The following is a 7920-nucleotide window of genomic DNA, read 5'->3' as shown; positions in this document are numbered from 1 at the left end:
ATGAGCGAGCACTGGACCAGAAGATTGGTCTGAATCACAAGGTTGGCAGTTCACCAGCCATTCCTTGGAAACCCCATACAGGCTTTGCTATGAATGAAATCAACTCAATGGCACTTAATAAGAACAATTAATGTAAAGACAATATATACCAACTCTCTTCTTGTTAGTCCCAGCTGCATTACATATAATCATCAGGCTTCATTCTAAATGGTTTTTGAATGAAACAAAGTTATGAATTTATCACAAAATTTAAAACAATACAAGCTCAAGCCAATTTCTCCATTCTTTAAAGGCTTAAATTTTGTTGTTTTTCTCTATCCTTTAATTGATCTATTAAAAAGAGAGTGATTTTATTTTGAATATAGCAAACCATGTTATACAGAGAGGGGTTTCAAAAATTAATGGAAAAATAGAATTAAAAGCTAATGGAGGAGAGAAAGGAATAGCCAGAAATATCACCATAGAAAGCTTGTAAGTCTGTCTTCTGCCTATAACTGATTAGAATACCTAAAATGGGGCAACAACGTGACCAGTGAAGGAGGCTTCCTGTGAAGCCTCCGAATTACATAAGACTATAGGTGGAATCCTGAAATGCATCCAGAATCTTCTGAGGTGGGAAATTTCCACTTGAAAGGACAAGCAGACCAGCCTGAAGTGGCTAGAAGAACAGAAGATACTTCTTGAAAGAAAGACTGACAAGAAAAATACAAAACAGTATAGGCAGACCGACTGATTACTACAAGAACAAGTAAGTTGCTCACCCAGGAGACATCAAGGCAAGTGGTAGGGTTACCTCAGAGCAAACCCCCTTCCAAGACTAAGACCCAATGGGAATACACACTCTGATTGGTGACAACGTTTGGCAGTGATAAGGGGAAGTGAGGGAAAAACAGCAATGAAGATGCGAACTAAGCCCTACAATGTTCAATAGACTCCTGTGAACCCAGGTGGAGACCTAGTTGGCCAGTAGTGTGGCAAGACCTGGGGATTCTTTGGCCAAGAGTCACTGACATAGCCACAGAGGACTAGAGTGGAGAGTGAAGCATTCAGCTGATAAAAAGAGAGGGCATATGCATAAGAACACCCATACTTGCAGATAATACCCACTTGACCTGGCTTCAATGACTGGATGATCAGAGCTCAACTAGAATAAGAAAGAAGAGGAAAAAAAGAGTAATCTGGTATAATTTGATGAACTGGACCTATACCTATGGTTGCAATAGCTCAAAAGAGGGAACAGATCTTTACAGCAAGGATCATTTCCAGCCCCTCCATACACAGAGTAGACAGGGATGGGCAATTTGGACATTGGCTACCCAAAGTGGGGGAGGAGGTGTGTACAAAGGCAAGAAGTAACTGGCTTACAAGCTTTCAAGAGGAAGCCTAGATCCAGAGGGCATGGAGGAAGATAGACTCTATCGACACTGAGTAGTATCCAATCTGTCTAGGCGGGGCTGATGAAAGGAAATGCGGATAGGTCTTTTGAGATACAATAGTGAATAATTGTTATCAGGACTGATTGTGAGAGTTGGAAATGTAAAGGTAGTTTTTTTTTTTAGCAAGGAGGGGAGTGATTAACTTTGAAGTCTAGGAGCGGAGGTCCCTGGGACCATGAAGGTTGATGAGCGGAGATTGGGACCCTACCCAGAGAAGCAGTGATGCCTGAGATGGAGGCATCTGGGGACTTTAGACCCAGAGAGGGTCTCTATAAAGATAGATTCCTAATGAGCACAATTCAGTTTTCTGGAATGATTCTTCTTTGCATTATTACCAATGATTTGTCATGATCCACAAAGTCAAAAGCCTTTGCAGAATCAATAAAGCACAAGAAAACATGTTTCTAATATTCTCTGATTTCAGTAAAGATCCATTTGATGTCAGCAATAATATCCCTAGTTCCACATCCTTTTCTGAATCTGGCTTAAATTTCTGGCAGTTCTTTGTTGATGTATTGTTTTAGTAGTTTATAATCATTTTCAACAAAATTTTACTTGTATGTGATATTAATAATAGTGTTTGACAATTTCTGAGTTCTGTTGGGTCACTTCTTTTTCGAATGTGCACAAATATGCATCTCTTCCAATTGGTTGGCCAGGTAGTTGTCTTCCAAATTTCTTAGCATAGATGAGTGCATCCAGTGCTGCCTCAGTTTGCCAAAATATTTCACTGTGTATTTGATCAATTCCTGAAGCCTTTTTTTCTGCCAATTCCTTCAGCGCAGTTTGAACTTCTCCAATCAGTACCATTGGTTCTTGATCATATGCTATATATATATATATAATTGTTGTTTTTGTTAGGTACCATCTAGTCGGTACTGACTCACAGCGACCTTATGCACAACAGAATGAAACACTGCCATCCATCTTCATTCAATAATTTGCCCAGAGAAATGTTGAGAGTGTTCTTCCATTTTGGTGTCCTAATTCTAGGTCTTTGTACATTTTGTTATAACATTTGTCTTTTTTTTTTTTTAAATGTTTTATTGTGAATTATGTGATAGTTTACATGGGAGAACATTAGTTTTACCTTCATCCTATCATATATTGTTTCATTGCCATAGTTACAATCCCCTCCATGCATCATCAACCAAGCAAAGGGTATTCCCTGCAAGCTTGCCCCGTCCCCCCCCGGTCGTCAGCACACAGCCCCTCTCCCTCTCTAGGTCTAAAGTCCCCAGCTGCTCCATCTCTCCACATCATCATCTCTGCCTCCATCTCTGGCGTCACTGCTTCTCCGGGTAGGGTCCCACTCTCCTCTCTTCTCCCTTCATTGTCCTAGAAACCTCTACTCCTAGACTGCAAAGTTAATTATTCCCCTCCTTGCTAAAAAAAGTCTACCTTTACATTTCCAACCCTCATAATCAGTCCTGATAACAATTATTCACTATTGTATCAAAAGAGACCCGTCTGCATTTCATTGCATCAGCCCCGCCTAGACAGATTGGATACTACTCAGTGTAGAGTCTACCTTCCTCCATGCCCTCTGGATCTAGGCTCCCTCTTGAAAGCTTATAAGCCAGTCACTTCTTGCCTTTGTAATCCCCCCCCCCACACACACACACTTTGGGTGGCCAATGTCCAAGTTGCCCATCCCTGTCTACTCTGTGTATGGAGGGGGTGGGAATGGTCCTTGCTGTAAAGATCTGTTCCCTCTTTTGAGCTACTGCATCCATAGGTGTAGGTCAAGTTCATCAAATTGTACCAGATTACTCTTTTTTTCCTCTACTTTCTTCTTTTAGTTGAGCTCTGATCATCTAGTCTTTGAAACCAGGTCAAGTGGGTATTATCTGCAAGTATGGGTGTTCTTGTGCATATGCCCTCTCTTCTTATCAGCTTTACTCTGTGGCTATGTCAGTGACTCTGGGCCCAAGAGTCCCCAGGTCTTGCCATACTGCTGGCCAACCAGGTCTCCACCCGGGTTCCCAGGAGTCTATAGAATGTTGTAGGACTTAGCTCGTAGTTTCACTGCTGTTTTTCCCTCACTTTCCCTTATCGGTGACAAAAGTTGTCCACAGTCAGAGCATGTATTCCCATTGAGTCTTAGTCTTGGAAGGGGGCCTTTGTTTTCTTGAGCTTACCGCTTGTCTGTCAGTTTGTTGTACTTTGGTGGCTTGTGTGTTGTGATGCTGAAAGGTATACCACGGGTATTTAAATATCTGCAGGGTCACACACAGTGGACAGGTTTCAGATGAGCTTCCAGACAAAGACACACTAGAAAGAAGTAGAGACAGACTACTTCTGAATATTCAGTAACTGAAAACCTTATGAATGGCAGTGAAACACTGTCAGATATAGTGCTGGGAAATGAACCCTTCACCTTAGAAAGCACTGAAAATGTGACTGGGGAAGAGCTGCCTCCTCAAAGTAGAGCTGACCTCGATGACTCAAATAAAGTCAAGTCCTTGGAACCTTCATTTGCTGATGATGGTGCACAACTCAAAATGAAGAGAAACAGCTCTAAACATCCAGTAATAATCAGAATATGGAATGTACGAAGTGTGAATCTAGGAAAATTGGAAATTGTAAAACGAAATGGACTGCATAAACATTGCTATCCTAGGCATTAGTGAGCTGAAATGCACTGGTATTGGACATTTATAATCTAACAAGCATGTGGTTTGCTATGTCAGGAATGACAAATTGAAGAGAAATGATGTCACATTCATCATCAAAAAGAACATATCAAGATCTGTGATGAAATACAATGTTGTCTGTGATAGGATAAAATCCATATGCCTAAAAGGAAGACAAGTTAATATCACATATTCTGGCACTATATTTGACAATGTTCTGTTGCTAATTCATTATTACTTCATCTTCAGACACTATATCTGTCAATGTTCCACTGCTATTTCTAAAGTTTTCAGTGACTAAACATTCAGAAGTTGTCTGATTGTTCTTAATCTGTCTTAGTCTAGAAGCTCCACTGAAACTTGCCAATCATGGGTAACACTACTGGTATCTCATATACTGATGCCATAGTTTCCAGCATCACAGTAACATACAAACTACCACAGCATTGTATGACACTGTGGGATAAAGCACTGGACCACAAGGTCAAAAAAACTACAAGGTCCCCTTTTCAAACTCACCAGCTGCTCCTTAGAAACCCCATACAGGATCTCTTTGAGTTGGAACCAACTCGATGTCACTTAACAGCAGCAACAGCACAACAAACTGACATATGAGTGATGGCATGACAACCTTGATGGACTATAAAACTACAGATATGTTATTGTTGTTAAGTGCTGTCAAGTTGGTTCAGAATCGTAATACCCTGTACAGGGTTTCTGAAGAGCAGCTGGTGGGTGTGAACCATGGACTTTTCAGTTAGCAGTTCAGTGCTTATCTTACAATGCCATGCCAAGATATTCAATATGTAACATATTGTATTCAATATGTAACATATTCAATATGTAACATATTCAATATGTTACAATATGTAATCACTGATGACAATAAACTATGGGTGACAAAATGTCACATCGAATAAGATAAACTGTAAGAATATATTGTGCATCATCACTCATTTGTCAGTTTGTCATACTGTGGTGGCTTGCATGTTGCTATATTGCTGGAAGCTATGGTGGTGGTGGTGGTTATGTGCTGTGGAGTCGATTCCAACTCAGTGACCTTGTGTAGAGTTTCCGAAGCTGTAAATCTTTATGGGAACAGAAAACCTCATCTTCCTCTAGTGGAACAGCCGGTAGTTTCAAACCGCTGACCTTGAGATTAGCAGCCAGACTCATAACTACTATGCTACCAGAGCTCCCTGGAAGCTTATACGATCAGTATTTCAAATGCTAACAGGGTCATCCAAGGTAGTTTACAAATGCTTGATGAACGATTGTAAACTCTTCTGCTGCTGCTTCTCTCTCTACTTCTTATGGTGCAAATATACAGGGCAAATGATACACCACATTTCAACAAATTTTGCATGTAAAATTCAGTGACAATATTTATAGTCTTTAAGTTGTGTAACTCTTCTATTCTTTTCCAAATTGTTCCACTATCAGTACCATAAATTCACTGCCCCCTAAACTTCTCATCTATCCTTTCTGGATGCTGCTGTCCACTTGACCTCATAGAGATAACTCTTAAAAACAGTACTAATTAAGCTAAACTACTGCTTGGAGTACTGGTGTGGTACGGTGGGTTAATGTGTGAGGCTCCTAAGTTGGTTTGAACTGCAAGATTGCTTGTTCAATCTCACCAGCTGCTCCTCAGAAACCCTATACAGGGTCACTATGGGTCAGAATCTACTCGAAGGCACTTAACAACAACAACTGCTATCACTGAAGAACAACAACTACTGCTCTCTACATTAGCTTGGATGGATGTTTGTAAAGTTTTTTCTGTATGTTGTGTGTTTGTTTTTAACTGTTAATTGTGATTTGGGTGAAAGTTTGAAGAGAAAATTAATTGGGTTTATATTCAAAAATTCACACACATTTTGGTTCATGATATTGATTGCAATCCCACAATCTAACGGCATTCTTAATCCTTCTTCTCGGAATTTTACCATTTCCATCCTTCCTTCTTTCTTCTCCCTTCCTGCCTTCTGAGCTTTCTCTCTAAGGAAATGCTGCCCTTTTGCTACCTCATGGCTAACTGTCCCACTCTATCAGAATATTCTTTTGTGATCTCTTTCAGAGTGGGTGGTTTGCAAGCTTTTAAAACCCCAGAAGTTCTGGTGTGGTGCTATAGAGGAAACACTGAACTGTTAACCACACAGTCTGAGGTTTAAACTCATTATCTCCTCTTTGGAAACCCTATATAGGGTCACTATGAGTCAGAATTGACAGAGAACTCTTGACAACAACAGCAACAAAATGCTAGGAACACAAGCACTAAAAAACAGTGTCAATCTAACTGACTTGGATGTCTCATGAAACCATTACCCTAAATTCCCAAACCAAGAAATGAAATCTCATGGGGTGTTTAGTTAGACATAAGCAGCATCATTGTTGTTGTTGTTAAGTGCTGTCGAGTCAGTTCTGACCCATAGAGACCCTGTACAGGGTGTAAATTTTTACGGGAGTAGAAAGCTTCATCTTTCTCCCGCGGAGCAGCTGGTAGTTTCGAACCACTGACCTTAAGGTTCGCAGCCCAATTCGTAACCACTACGCTACCAGAGCTCATCATTAGCAGGTCTTTATTTGATTCCTTCTGTCACTAGAATCTGTATGCCCTCTCCACTTCCCCTGATACTTTCAGTTCTCCTAACCCTGGATTCCAGGCTACACTGCATCAAATACACATTTTATCCATTAGCTTAATATGGAATGAATTAATCAGTAAAGAAAAGAAAGGACTCTTAAGAGATCTTTCTGTTACATTTCCCAGGCATAGTTACATTGTTTGCATAGGCACCAAATCTATATTTTGACCAAATGCCAAAGCACTAAGTATAAAATCCACATTTGATGAAATAAAAAATCATCATCATAGTTTAAACTCCTGGAATAGAAGAATAAATCTGGAATGTTATAAAAAAGTTACATTTTTCTTTTAACAGTACGCTAGATAAATTAAAAAAATTTGACATTGTTGAGCAAGAACTTTGGTATACTTGTGATCTTCAAACTTGTGTCTTGGGTTCTTTAAGAGAATTTAAATAGACATTAAACCCTCATATATTTAACCGTTATGAGTAATGCCACAAAAAAATGTGTATTACAGTGCTATTTTAGAGTCCTGATGTGGCACTGTGGGCTAATGTGCTGGACTGCAAAGCCAGTTTGAAATGCTAGGTCAGCAGTTTAAGTTCACCAGTTACTCCTCGGAAACCCTATACAGGGTTGCTGTGGGTCAGAATTGACTCGACAGAATTTAACAGCAACATAGTGATATTTTAAAACGAAAGCTGTAATATCACTTTTTAAACATATACAATAAAATGAAAATATTGCAATGATTTGATGCCCACCATCCTCCCACTGAACCAATAAACAACATCCATATATATGGAGAAAAGATTGAAATTGTCAAAGACTTCATTCTGCTTGGATTGACCATCAACACTCCTGGAAGCAGCAGCCATGAAATCAAATGATGTGTTGCATTGGGCAAATTTGCTGCACAAGACTTTTTTAAAGTGTTGAAGAGCAAAGATGTCAGTCTTGGGACCAAGGAGTGCCTGATCCAAGTGATGGTATTTTCAATAACTTTATATGCACATTAGAGTTGGACAGTGAATAAGGAAGACCATAGAAGAATTGATGCATTTGAGTTATGGTGTTGGAGGAGAATATTGAAAATACCATGACTGTCTAAAGAACAAATAGATCTGGGTTGGCAGTAGTACAGCCAGAGTGCTCCTAGGAAGCCAACATGGCCAGAGTTCGTCTCTCATACTTTGGACATATTGTCAGAAGACACCAGTCACTGGAGAATAATATCATGTTTGGTGAAGTGGGGG

The sequence above is a fragment of the Chrysochloris asiatica genome, unplaced genomic scaffold (genome assembly GCF_000296735.1).
Source record: "Chrysochloris asiatica unplaced genomic scaffold, ChrAsi1.0 scaffold00328, whole genome shotgun sequence".
NCBI lineage: Eukaryota > Metazoa > Chordata > Mammalia > Afrosoricida > Chrysochloridae > Chrysochloris > Chrysochloris asiatica.
This window is presented reverse-complemented; position numbering follows the sequence as displayed.